Source organism: Aquarana catesbeiana, linkage group LG04 (assembly GCF_042186555.1).
Source record: "Aquarana catesbeiana isolate 2022-GZ linkage group LG04, ASM4218655v1, whole genome shotgun sequence".
Classification (NCBI taxonomy): Eukaryota; Metazoa; Chordata; class Amphibia; order Anura; family Ranidae; genus Aquarana; species Aquarana catesbeiana.
In genome coordinates, this window is record NC_133327.1 from 324,407,468 (window position 1) to 324,422,066 (window position 14,599).

The window sequence follows — 14,599 nt, forward strand, 5'->3', positions numbered from 1 at the left end:
CTCACCCACACAAAGCCATACACGCTGTCTGCCAGTGTACAGTGAAAACTAGGATTCATCCATGAAGAGAACACCTATCCAAAGTGCCAGACGCCATCAAATGTGAGCATTTGCCCACTCGAGTCGGTTACGATGGCGAAATGCAGTCAGGTCGAGACCCCTATGAGGACGACGAACTGCGTGCTCGGATAAGGGTCTGGTATGGATTTTGGGGGGGACCCCCACGCCGTTTTTTCCACAAGACCCAAGGGCCTGGTATGCTCTTGGAGGGGGAACCCATGCTGGTTTTCTATTTAAAATTTGGCGTGGCGTTCCCCCTCAAGATCATCTGAGCACAAGTCGCATGCCAAAGTCGGATCATGCGAGATGGCGATCCGACTTTGATCTGACTTCAATGATAGTCAATCAGCTGAAGTAGGATCAAAGTCGGACCAAAGAAGTACAGGGAGCATTTTCAAAGTCAGACTAGTTTAGACGGCTCCCATAGGGAAACCTTTGATTTTCACACGTCATGCGACATGAGCTCCCAATGTCGGAGCTTTTGTCGCACTAGTGTGAACCCGGCCTCAGAGTGGCCTTTTATTGAGGCCAGCCTAAGGCACACCTGTGCAATAATCATGCTGTCTAATCAACATCTTGATATGCCACACCCGTGAGGTGGATGGATTATCTCTGCAAAGGAAAAGTGCTCACTAACACAGATTTAGACAGATTTGTGAACAATATTTGAGAGAAATAGGCCTATTGTGTATATAGAAAAAGTCGTAGATCTTTGCGTTGAGCTCATGATAAATAGGGGCAAACACAAAAGTGTATATATACACACAGACATACATACACATGTGTATATATATATATATATATATATATATATATATATATATATATATATGCACACACATACAGACAGACACAGACAGTAGTTCACAAAAGTGAGTACACCCCTCACATTTTTGTAAATATTTTATTATATCTTTTCATGTGACAACACTGAAGAAATGACACTTTGCTACAATGTAAAGTAGTGAGTGTACAGCTTGTATAACAGTGTAAATTTGCTGTCCCCTCAAAATAACTCAACACACAGCCATTAATGTCTAAACCGCTGGGAACAAAAGTGAGTACACCCCCTAAGTGAAAATGTCCAAATTGGGCCCAATTAGCCATTTTCCCTCCCTGGTGTCATGTGACTCGTTAGTGTTACAAGGTCTCAGGTGTGACTGGGGAGCAGGTGTGATAGATTTGGTGTTATCACTCTCACTCTCTCATACTGGTCACTGGAAGTTCAACATGGCACCTCATGGCAAAGAACTCTCTGAGGATCTGGAAAAAAAGAATTGTTGCTCTACATAAAGATGGCCTAGGCTAGAAGAAGATTGGCAAGACCCTGAAACTGAACTGCAGCACAGTGGCCAAGACCATACAGCGGTTTAGCAGGACAGGTTTCACTAAGAACAGGCCTCGCCATGGTTGACCAAGGAAGTTAAGTGCACGTGCTCAGCATCATATCCAGAGGTTGTCTTTGGGAAATAGACATATGAGTGCTGCCAGCATTGCTGCAGAGGTTGAAGGGGTGGGGGGGGTCAGCCTGTCAGTGCTCAGATCATATGCCGCACACTGCATCAAATTGGTCTGCATGGCTGTCGTCCCAGAAGGAAGCCTCTTCTAAAGATGATGCACATGAAAGCCCACAAACAGTTTTCTGAAGACAAGAAGACTAAGGACACAGATTACTGGAACCATGTCCTGTGGTCTAATGAGACCAAGATAAACTCATTTGGTTCAGATGGTGTCAAGCGTGTGTGGCGGCAACCAGATGAGGAGTACAAAGACAAGTGTGTCTTGCCTAAAGTCAAGCATGGTGGTGGGAGTGTCATAGTCTGGGGCTGCATGAGTGCTGCTGACAAAGGGGAGCTACAGTTCATTGAGGGAACCATGAATGCCAACATGTACTGACACATACTGAAGCAGAGCATGATCCCTTCCCCGTCAGAGACTGGGCCGCAGGGCAGTATTCTAACATGATAACGAACCCAAACACACCTCCAAGACAACCACTGCCGTGTTAAAAAAGCTGAGGTTAAAGGTGATGGACTGGCTACACATGTCTCCAGACCTAAAGCCTATTGATATAATACAATAGCAGAGCTCTGCGCTTAGGAGAGAAAAGAAGGTGTGCAGCCTCCACTAATAAGCCCCCGAAAGGGCTAATCAATGTAACGTAAATAAAAAGTGGGGTGAATGGCGCTCCCTATTTAAGTGAAATGAATTTGTAAGCAAGGTGCAGAACATCCACTGTGACGCACTATAAGCGATACCTCTAACAAATAAAAATACTACAACATAACATATAAAATTCAGTGATACCACTCAATTATAGTATTAAACATAAAAGCATTGGTGTGCCAATTTGTGCCACATGTGTAATATATCAAAACCAGTATGATAACTAAAACATTAGTCAAAGTCCAGAAGATAATCCAAAAAATGATCCAAAAAATATTAGTGAAAAAATATATATTAAACGCTGAAAAATTGAAACCAAGAGTTTTTAAAAAAAAAAATAAAAAAATTGTGATTGCAAGCATGCAGGTTTGTGTGCAAAAAGGTTTTGTTATATGCAGTTCAAACTGGTGGTAACTCTTGTGCTCAAATCAACCGGTGACTTCTGTGCTCCCCTATGGTTCCCCACTCACCAGCTTCCTATACCCCTGCGGGGGTAACAGGCATTAAGGGTCATCACTAAGGGTCTTAGTGAATGCTCTCCTGTGGTCCCTCTATGAATGGTCCAATTACCAATGCAGCCGGACGTCCGGAGCGATCAGTCATGCAGCCCAGCCTCTAACACCATAAGGAGGGAGAGATTTTTCTCCAGTGACAAATCCTTGTGGCAGAGCCTGATGTGTAGAGGGAGACCTCCCGTACAGCCCCAGCTCAAGGGTCACTGGTGTTGTGACAGTGGCCACGAGAGTGCGGTGAGGTAAGAGGGCCTGTAAGATCTTCCGTTGGTTGCAGAAGTGTGTGGCAGGTGCGTCACCTGAGCTAGGCTGGATGGCTGAAGCAGCGGATTGAAGCAGGAACAGCAGATGCAGGCATACAGCAGATGTAGGACCAGCGTCACCAGGCACTATGCAGAGCAGGACAGAGGGATAATGCGATGATTAGTGGGTCCTACACTATCCATAGATTGGGAGATCCTGAGAGAAGCAGGATCTCCCAATCTATGGATAGTGTAGGACCCAATGCATTGTAGAACCACCTTTCGCTGCAGATACAGCTGCAAGTCTTTTAGGGGATTTCTCTACCAGCTTTGCACATTTAGAGAGTTACATTTTTGCCCATTCTTCTTTGCAAAATAGCTCAAGCTCTGTCAGATTGGATGGAGAGCGTCTGTGAACAGCAATTTTCAAGTCTTGCTACAGATTCTCAATTGGATTAAGGTCTGGACTTTGACTGAGCCATTCTAACACATGAATAAGCTTTGTTCTAAACCAGGGGAAGGCAACCCTTGGCACTGGTGTCGCAAGCGCCACGCAAAGCCTCTTTTGCCGGCACCCGACTCCCTCCCCAACAGCAGAGCAGTGCAGATGAGTGAGATGCTAATGCATTCCATCTCACAATTCACCCATGCCACACCTGCACTGGGAGGAAGGCACTGTGGGGAACATTGATTGGTTATCTAACTTTGTTGTAGCTGTGATCGTCAGCTCTTGCTGGGGAAGAAATTGGGTACAGTTCTGCTAGGAGGGCGGTCCCTGTTTCCAGGAGGACGACGACTGTGATTGGCCACTGCCAAAACCAATCACAGTCCTGCTAGCCCCACCCACCATCTGGAGGAAGATGACTCGCTTTGTTGCCACTACCAATCTCAGAAAGAAGGGATTTCATTGTGATTGAGAAAACCACAATCAGGTGACAGTTTGTGGAATTACTGTTGGGCTTCTGGGAACTTTGTTGAAAAAAAAAAAAAATAAATTATATAATATTATAATATATATATATATATAGATATATATAGATATATATATTATATTTATGTGTTTGTGTGTCACTTACTATTGACCCCTCAGCTCTGCATCATCTACTACTACCAACTTCTACATCACCTACTCCCAACCTCTGAACTCTGCGCCACTTACACCTGACCCCCGAACTTTGCATCACTTACTACTGAACCCCTGCACTCTGTGTCCCTTTAAGCCCCAGCCAATATTCAGCGCAATGAAAACCACACCTAATTTTGCTGCGGTGCTCGGCCCCGCACATTTTCTCAGCTACGGGGGCTCGATCTTGCATACAGGCCCACTGCTGTCAGAAAATGCCCCTGACCTGAGCTCATCATTGCGCATCCATTCCAGAAGCTTGTATGCGACATCACATACAAGCACGTGGGCTGGATAGGAGAGGTGGATCAGCGGGGATGAGTGTGCCAGGATAGGTAGATGTGTCTCATCTCTGCTTCCTTGCACCACTCTTCATATCGCGCATATCGTAGATGAGAAGTGGGTACAGCAGTGGAGCAGATGAGTAGGAGGGTGCAGCAGTGGGGCAGATGAGCGGGGGGGGGGGGGTGTTAGCGGTGAAACAGAAGAGCAGGAGAGATGTGCAGGGGGTACAGTGGTGGAAGAGATGAGAAGGGGATTCAGCAGTGGGGCAGATGAGCAGGGAGTTACAGTGGTAGGACAGAGGAGCAGGGGGGTTCACAGATGAGAAGGGGGTTACACTGGTGGGGCAGAAGAAGAGGTGGGTACAGAGGTGGGGCAGTTGTGCAGGGGGGAACAGTGGCAGGGCAGAGGAGAAAGGAGGTACAGTGGTGGGGTAGAAGAGCAAAGGGGGTACAGAGGTGAAACAGAAGAAGGGGGTACAGAGGTGAGACAGAAGAATGGGGTACAGATATTCAGGGGGTGCAGTGGTTGGGCAGAAGTGCAGGAGGTACAGTGGTGGGAGAGATGAGAAGGGGGTTCAGCGGTGAGACAGAAGAGTACAGTACAGTACAGTGACAGGGCAGATGAGCAGGGGGTTACAGTGGTGGGACAGATGAGCAGGGGGGGTTCAGTGTTGTGCCAGATGAGAAGGGGGTTACAGTGGTGGAAAAGAAAAGCAGGGGGGTTCAGTGTTGGGGCAGATGTGAAAGGGAGATGTATTAGTGGGACAGGTGAGCAGGGGGTTACAGAGGTGTGGCATTAGAACAGGGAGGTACAGAGGTGGGGCATTAGAGCAGGGGGGTACAGAGGTGGGGAAGAGGAGAAAGGAGGTACACTGGTGGGATGAGCAGAGGGTTACAGTGGTGGGGCAGAAGAGCAAAGGGAACAGAGGTGGGGCAGATGAGAAAGGGGGTTACAGTGGTGGGGCAGATGAATTCAGTGTTAGGACGAGTGAGAAGGTGGTTCAGCGGGGAGACAGAAGAGCATGGGGGTACAGCATGGAACAGATGTGCAGGGAGATACAGTGGTGGGGCAGATGAGCAGGGGGTTTACAGTGGTGGGAAAGAAGAGCAGGGTGCTACAGTGGTGGGGAAGATGTGCAGAGGGTTACAGTGGTGAGAGAGATGAGCAGGGGGTACAGAGGTGGGGCAGATATGCAGGGTAGTACAGTGGGGGGACAGATTTGCAGGGGGTACAGTGATCTGAAGTGTGAAGGTGCAGGAATTGGGGCTAATCTGAGGACTGGAGGTATACGAATCGGGGCTGATCTAAGGCATAAGAGTGCAGGATGTCACCTTGCCGATGTACGTCGGCAAGGTGGCACGGACAGGCAAAATCACGTACATATACGTGATTTGCCTTCCGCGGGTGGGGGGTCCGATCGGACCCCCCCCCGGTGCCCGAGGCGGTCGTCTTTTGTCCCACGGCGATCGGAGGTGAGGGGGAGGCCATCCGTTCGTGGCCCCCCCCTCGCGATTGCCGCCGGCCAATCGAATCATTCCTTTGCTGCTGTATGCTAAACAGCAGCAAAGGAAATGATGTCATCTTTCCTCGGCTCGGTAATTTCCGTTCCGGCCCGAGGAGAGAAGACAGGTATGTGAGTGCACCAACACTACACAACACAGTAGAACATGCCAGGCACACAAAACACCCCAATCCCCCCCCCGATCCCCCCCCAATCACCCCCCCCCCTGTCACAAACTGACACCAGCAGTTTTTTTTTTTTTTTTTCTGATTACTGCATTGGTGTCAGTTTGTGACAGTTACAGTGTTGGGACAGTGAGTATTAGCCCCCTGTAGGTCTAGGATACCCCCCTAACCCCCCCTAATAAAGTTTTAACCCCTTGATCACCCCCTGTCACCAGTGTCGCTAAGCGATCATTTTTCTGATCGCTGTATTAGTGTCGCTGGTGACGCTAGTTAGGGACCTAAATATTTAGGTTCGCCGTCAGCGTTTTATAGCGTCAGGGACCCCCATATACTACCGAATAAATGTTTTAACCCCTTGATGGCCCCCTAGTTAACCCTTTCACCACTGATCACCGTATAACCGTTACGGGTGACGCTGGTTAGTTTGTTTATTTTTTATAGTGTCAGGGCACCCGCCGTTTATTACCGAATAAAGGTTTAGCCCCCTGATCACCCGGCGGTGATATGCGTCGCCCCAGGCAGCGTCAGATTAGCGCCAGTACCGCTAACACCCACGCACGCAGAATACGCCTCCCTTAGTGGTATAGTATCTGAACGGATCAATATCTGATCCGATCAGATCTATACTAGCATCCCCAGCAGTTTAGGGTTCCCAAAAACGCAGTGTTAGCGGGATCAGCCCAGATACCTGCTAGCACCTGCATTTTGCCCCTCCGCCCGGCCCAGCCCACCCAAGTGCAGTATCGATCGATCACTGTCACTTACAAAACACTAAACACATAACTGCAGCGTTCGCAGAGTCAGGTCTGATCCCTGCGATCGCTAACAGTTTTTTTGGTAGCATTTTGGTGAACTGGCAAGCACCAGCCCCAGGCAGCGCCAGTAGCGCTAACACCCAGGCACGCACCGTACAGCTCCCTTAGTGGTATAGTATCTGAACGGATCAATATCTGGTCCGATCAGATCTATACTAGCGTTCCCAGCAGTTTAGGGTTCCCAAAAACGCAGTGTTAGCGGGATCAGCCCAGATACCTGCTAGCACCTGCGTTTTGCCCCTCCGCCCGGCCCAGCCCAACCCACCCAAGTGCAGTATCGATCGATCACTGACACTTACAAAACACTAAATGCATAACTGCAGCGTTCGCAGAGTCAGGCCTGATCCCTGCGATCGCTAACAGTTTTTTTGGTAGTATTTTGGTGAACTGGCAAGCACCAGCCCCAAGCAGCGTCAGATTAGCGCCAGTACCGCTAACACCCACGCACGCAGCATACGCCTCCCTTAGTGGTATAGTATCTGAACGGATCAATATCTGATCCGATCAGATCTATACTAGCATCCCCAGCAGTTTAGGGTTCCCAAAAACGCAGTGTTAGCGGGATCAGCCCAGATACCTGCTAGCACCTGCATTTTGCCCCTCCGCCCGGCCCAGCCCACCCAAGTGCAGTATCGATCGATCACTGTCACTTACAAAACACTTAACGCATAACTGCAGCGTTCGCAGAGTCAGGCCTGATCACTGCGATTGCTAACAGTTTTTTTGTAGATTTTTATTGAACTGGCAAGCACCAGCGGCCTAGTACACCCCGGTCGTAGTCAAACCAGCACTGCAGTAACACTTGGTGACGTGGCGAGTCCCATAAGTGCAGTTCAAGCTGGTGAGGTGGCAAGCACAAGTAGTGTCCCGCTGCCACCAAGAAGACAAACACAGGCCCGTCGTGCCCATAGTGCCCTTCCTGCTGCATTCGCCAATCCTAATTGGGAATCCACCGCTTCTGCAGCGCCCGTACTTCCCCCATTCACATCCCCAACCAAATGCAGTCGGCTGCATGAGAGGCATTTTCTTTATGTCCTCCCAAGTACCCCTACCCAACGTCCCCCCCAAAAAAGATGTTGTGTCTGCAGCAAGCGCGGATATAGGCGTGACACCCGCTATTATTGTCCCTCCTGTCCTGACAATCCTGGTCTTTGCATTGGTGAATGTTTTGAACGCTACCATTCACTAGTTGAGTATTAGCGTAGGGTACAGCATTGCACAGACTAGGCACACTTTCACAGGGTCTCCCAAGATGCCATCGCATTTTGAGAGACCCGAACCTGGAACCGGTTACCGTTATAAAAGTTAGTTACAAAAAAAGTGTAAAAAAAAAAAAAAAAAAAAAAAATATATAAAATTAAAAAAAATAGTTAGTTAAAAATCGTTTCATTGTTCTCTCTCTCTCTATTGTTCTGCTCTTTTTTACTGTATTCTATTCTGCAATGTTTTATTGTTATTATGTTTTATCATGTTTGCTTTTCAGGTATGCAATTTTTTATACTTTACCGTTTACTGTGCTTTATTGTTAACCATTTTTTTGTCTTCAGGTACGCCATTCACGACTTTGAATGGTTATACCAGAATGATGCCTGCAGGTTTAGGTATCATCTTGGTATCATTCTTTTCAGCCAGCGGTCAGCTTTCATGTAAAAGCAATCCTAGCGGCTAATTAGCCTCTAGACTGCTTTTACAAGCCGTAGGAGGGAATGCCCCCCCCCCCCACCGTCTTCCGTGTTTTTCTCTGGCTCTCCTGTCTGAACAGGGAACCTGAGAATGCAGCCGGTGATTCAGCCAGCTGACCATAGAGCTGATCAGAGACCAGAGTGGCTCCAAACATCTCTATGGCCTAAGAAACCGGAAGCTACGAGCATTTCATGACTTAGATTTCGCCGGATGTAAATAGCGCCATTGGGAAACTGGGGAAGCATTTTATCACACCGATCTTGGTGTCGTCAGATGCTTTGAGGGCAGAGGAGAGATCTAGGGTCTAATAGACCACAATTTTTTCAAAAAAGAGTACCTGTCACTACCTATTGCTATCATAGGGGATATTTACATTCCCCGAGATAACAATAAAAATGATTAAAAAAAAAAAAAAATGAAAGGAACAGTTTAAAAATAAGATAAAAAAGCAAAAAAATAATAAAGAAAAAAAAAAAAAAAAAAAAAAAGCACCCCTGTCGCCCCCTGCTCTCGCGCTAAGGCGAACGCAAGCGGCGGTCTGTCATCAAACGTAAACAGCAATTGCACCATGCATGTGAGGTATTGCCGCGAAGGTCAGATCGAGGGCAGTAATTTTTGCAGTAGACCTCCTCTGTAAATCTAAAGTGGTAACCTGTAAAGGCTTTTAAAAATGTATTTATTTTGTTGCCACTGCACGTTTGTGCGCAATTTTAAAGCATGTCATGTTTGGTATCCATGTACTCGGCCTAAGATCATCTTTTTTATTTCATCAAACATTTGGGCAATATAGTGTGTTTTAGTGCATTAAAATTTAAAAAAGTGTGTTTTTTCCCCAAAAAATGCATTTGAAAAATCGCTGTGCAAATACTGTGTGAAAAAAAAAAATGAAACACCCACCATTTTAATCTGTAGGGCATTTGAACAAATATATAATATTTGGGGGTTCAAAGTAATTTTTTTGCAAAAAAAAATAACTTTTTCATGTAAACAATAAGTGTCAGAAAGGGCTTTGTCTTCAAGTGGTTAGAAGAGTGAGTGATGTGTGACATAAGCTTCTAAATGTTGTGCATAACATGCCAGGACAGTTCAAAACCCCCCCAAATGACCCCATTTTGGAAAGTAGACACCCCAAGCTATTTGCTGAGAGGCATGTCGAGTCCATGGAATATTTTATATTGTGACACAAGTTGCGGGAAAGACAAATTTTTTTTTTTTTTTTTTTTTTTTCACAAAGTTGTCACTAAATGATATATTGCTCAAACATGCCATGGGAATATGTGAAATTACACCCCAAAATACATTCTGCTGCTTCTCTGAGTACAGGGATACCACATGTGTGAGACTTTTTGGGAGCCTAGCCGCGTACGGGACCCCGAAAACCAAGCACCGCCTTCAGGCTTTCTAAGGGCGTGAATTTTTGATTTCACTCTTCACTGCCTATCACAGTTTCGGAGGCCATGGAAAGCCCAGGTGGCACAAAACCCCCCAAAATGACCCCATTTTGGAAAGTAGACACCCAAAGCTATTTGCTGAGAGGTATAGTGAGTATTTTGCAGACCTCACTTTTTTTCACAAAGTTTTGAAAATTGAAAAAAGAAAAAAAAAAAATGTTTTTTCTTGTCTTTCTTCATTTTCAAAAACAAATGAGAGCTGCAAAATACTCACCATGCCTCTCAGCAAATAGCTTGGGGTGTCTACTTTGCAAAATGGGGTCATTTGGGGGGGTTTTGTGCCACCTGGGCATTCCATGGCCTCCGAAACTGTGATAGGCAGTGAAGAGTGAAATCAAAAATTTACACCCTTAGAAATCCTGAAGGCGGTGCTTGGTTTTCGGGGCCCCGTACGCGGCTAAGCTCCCAAAAAGTCCCACACATGTAGTATCCCTATACTCAGGAGAAGCAGTTGAATGTATTTTGGGGTGCAATTCCACATATGCCCATGGCCTGTGTGAGCAATATATCATTTAGTGACAACTTTTTGTAAATATTTTTTTTTTTTTTTTTGTCATTATTCAATCACTTGGGACAAAAAAAAATACTTATTCAATGGGTTCAACATGCCTCTCAGCAATTTCCTTGGGGTGTCTACTTTCCAAAATGGGGTCATTTGGGGGGGTTTTGTACTGCCCTGCCATTTTAGCACCTCAAGAAATGACATAGGCAGTCATAAAATAAAAGCTGTGTAAATTACAGAAAATGTACCCTAGTTTGTAGACGCTATAACTTTTGCGCAAACCAATAAATATACGCTTATTGACATTTTTTTTACCAAAGACATGTGGCCGAATACATTTTGGCCTAAATGTATGACTAAAATTTAGTTTATTGGATTTTTTTTTATAACAAAAAGTAGAAAATATCATTTTTTTTCAAAATTTTCGGTCTTTTTCCGTTTATAGCGCAAAAAATAAAAACTGCAGAGGTGATCAAATACCATCAAAAGAAAGCTCTATTTGTGGGAAGAAAAGGACGCAAATTTCGTTTGGGTACAGCATTGCATGACCGCGCAATTAGCAGTTAAAGCGACGCAGTGCAAATTGGAAAAAGACCTCTGGTCCTTAGGCAGCATAATGGTCCGGGGCTCAAGTGGTTAATTAGTCACTATTACTCAAGTAGTTTACAGCATTTACTTTATAAAAAATCCTTTTCGTGATTAAGTGTGTGAAGTTAACATTTTTTTGTTAAAGAATCGGCACGCACAATTGCTTTGAAAACATTTTTTGGCACGCTGTGCTCAAAAGGTTGCCTACCCCTGTTCTAAACCATACTATTATAGCTCTGGCTGTATGTTTAGGGTCGTTGTCCTGCTAGAAGATGAACCTCTGCCCCAGTCTCAAGTCTTTTGCAGACTAACAGGATTTCTTCTAAGATTGCCCTGTATTTAGCTCCATCCATCAACTCTGACCAGCTTCCCTGTCCCTGCTGAAGAAAAGCATCCCCAAAACATGATGCTGCCACCACCATGTTTCACGGTGGGGATGGTGTGTTCAAGACGTTGTACAGTGTTCGTTTTCTGCCACACATAGCGTTTCGTTTTTAGGCCAAAAAGTTCAATTTTGGTCTCATCTTACATTTTTCCACATGTTTTCCGTGTTCTCCGCATGGCTGCTCACAAACTGTAAATCAGACTTCTTATGGCTTTCTTTCAACCGTGGCTTTCTTCTTGCCACTCTTCCATAAACGCCACATTTGTGGAGTGCATGACTAATAGTTGTCCTGTGGACAGATTCTTCTACCGGAGCTGAGGATCTCTGTTGCTCCTCCAGAGTTACCATGGGCCTCTTGGCTGCTTCTCTGATTAATGCTCTCCTTGCATGGCCTGTCAGTTTAGGTGGACAGGCATGTCTTGGTAGGTTTGCAGTTGTGCCATACTCTTTCCATTTTTGGATGATAGATTGAACAGTGCTCCGTGAGATGTTCAAAGCTTGCAAATTATTTTATAACCTAACCCTGCTCTAAACTTCTCCACAACTTTATCCCTGACCTATCTAGTGTGTTCCTTGGCCTACGGTTTGTTCATGAAGGTTCTCTAACAAACCTCTGAGGGCTTCACAGAACAGCTGTATTTATATCAAGATTAAATTACACACAGGTGGACTCTGTTTACTAAATAGGTGACTTCTGAAGGCAATTGGTTCCACTAGATTTTAGTTAGCGGTATCAGAGAAAAGGGGGCTGAATACAAATGCACGCCACACTTTTCATATATTTATTAATTTGTAAAACATTTTGAAAGCCATTTATAATTTCTTTCATATATCACAATTATGTGCCACTTTGTGTTGGTCTATCACATAAAATCCCAATAAAATACATTTATGGTTTTGGTTGTAAAATGACAAAATGTGGAAAATAGTTTTTCAAGGCAGTGTGTGTGTGTGTGTGTGTGTGTGTGTGTGTGTGTGTGTATATACACACACACACAAAATGTGTCTTCAGTCTTCTGGACCTTGTAATATAGCCGTGTTTGGTGTATTACTGATTGACATTGGATTCTTTCCATATTTTCATATACAGTAACCACTTTTTATGAATGTAACTCCATTGCAAGAGGAATTATTAACTATAGATGGAATTTGGATCTGGTAGTAACAAAAAAACAGAGGCTTTAGTAGGAGCCCAGGCTTTAGTAGGAGCCCAGGCTTTAGTAGGAGTCTTTTGACAACCATACTAAGGAAGGTTTACATCTCTGCTTTGCTTTTAGCTTGGACTGTTTTAGTGGGGTTTTATGGCACCTCTGCTTTGTTTCATCAAATGTGTCACCTTCTATAAATGCTTAGCACAGACATAAGATTTAAATCTGATTGCGTTACTGACTTGTGACTTTTGGGGAAAGGAAACTAACTATTCTCTGCGCACAGTTTGGGGTTTGTCAGACCTTATTATAGCCGCAAATGATGTTATGGCAAACTATTTATGCTTAACTACGAGCAAATATAAAATAGCAATTGTTTAAACAATTCATTAGGAGTAATTAAAAAGTATTTTTAGATAAAATTAGAACATGCACCTGAATCTGTCTTAATATCAGCCTTATCTATTCCCATACACAGTAGCACTCGGTCTGGGAAAGAGAATAGATACAAAAATAACTGTCAGGATCTTCTTCATGCACATGTGCAAACATGAGGAGAGGGCAGAGTAAGCAGAGTGTTGGGGCATCAGTGTTCTGCTGCCTCTTTTTCTTTCTTTTTTTGTTTTTTTAATCAGCAGGCTGGGGCAATTGTTCTTGACCAATCTGCATTGATACCGGGGAGCTGGAAAGTGAAAATTGGGAACCTGGCTAACCTGTTTGACAGGGTTAAGATAAGACAGGTCAAATAGGCTCCTTTCCCAGGAGTCACCTTAGTAGAGCAGCCAAGAAGTAAAGGAAAAATAAAATATATGTGCTGCTGCTAGGAAGGAGAGCCTTAATGCACTTTGAAATGCTGTTCATCTAATTAGTTGTATTTTTTATATTATTTTTTAAAATCCCCTGCACTTCAAAGATTTAGCTGAGAGGGGAAATGCCAGAACTGTAAGACTGTTAATGTACAGTATATTGCATTGCACAGTGCTATCATCCTAATATATTTGGGCACTGGAAGCTGGACTTGTTTAAGTAGTCTTACAAGGTGGAAAAGTACAGGGATAACTGTGCTAGTGTCATTTTAGTAAGTCACAGACAATGACCAATCTAAGGAGTGGGAGAAGCTGAAGGAAGCTGCAGAGCTGCAATAGTGGTCTTACCCTCCTGCCTGAGGGATGGCTTAACAAAATTCCAATTATATTTGCAGATAACAGTTTACATATTTATCGCCACAGTGTGTTTATTGTATCTTATAGCTAGAGATGTACTTAAAACTGAGTACACTATGTGCAGTGTGTTGATATGCATTATGTTGCATGATATCATGTGTTGCACTAAAGCGGAACTAAACCCTCCTATCCTATACAGCCAAGGAAGCTGCCATCTTAGCCTCTCTTTGATCTGCATTTGCTATTGTGCTGTGTTTGTGATCAATTACAACACCAGCCATTTGACTGTTCAGTTGCGAGCACACGTAAATTTGACAGTTTTCATTCACAGCATGCCTTGAATGTAACTATTTTGGGAAACAATTATATCAATAGTTTTATTTCCTCTTTAAGGCTGCCCATTTATTTGTATGGGCAGCTTAATGCACCAAAAAAAGGTACATGCACTAATTCTGTAATGCAGTGCAGCAAAACGCACGCTAGCGAGTTACTGTGTGCTTTGCAGTTGTAGTATGCTGCAACACAAGTGCATTGGTAAGGTGTGTAGGGGAGCAATTAAGAATAAACAGTGCTGCAGCCCACCAATGCAAATAACGCGTTACCACAGTGCAACAGTGTGAACTCTGTGTAAGGCTGCACACTGGACTTAAAAAAAAACATCTGTTCTCTCGGGAGTAAAAAAAACACTGATATAGAGCAGTTTTGTACAAAGTTTAGACGAGTTTAGGAGACTCTTACGTTTTTTTCTGTCTCCAAGCTCCAAATCAGAAACGCGAACCAGAAGGGTTTT

The 14,599-nt window shown here is 44.5% G+C and overlaps 1 protein-coding gene across 2 annotated transcripts in view; it reads right to left on the minus strand.

Moving 5' to 3' along the window:
- Positions 1–14,599, minus strand: part of UBE3D (ubiquitin protein ligase E3D) — a 341,867-nt gene that overhangs the window by 227,515 nt on the left and 99,753 nt on the right. The window lies entirely within an intron of this gene.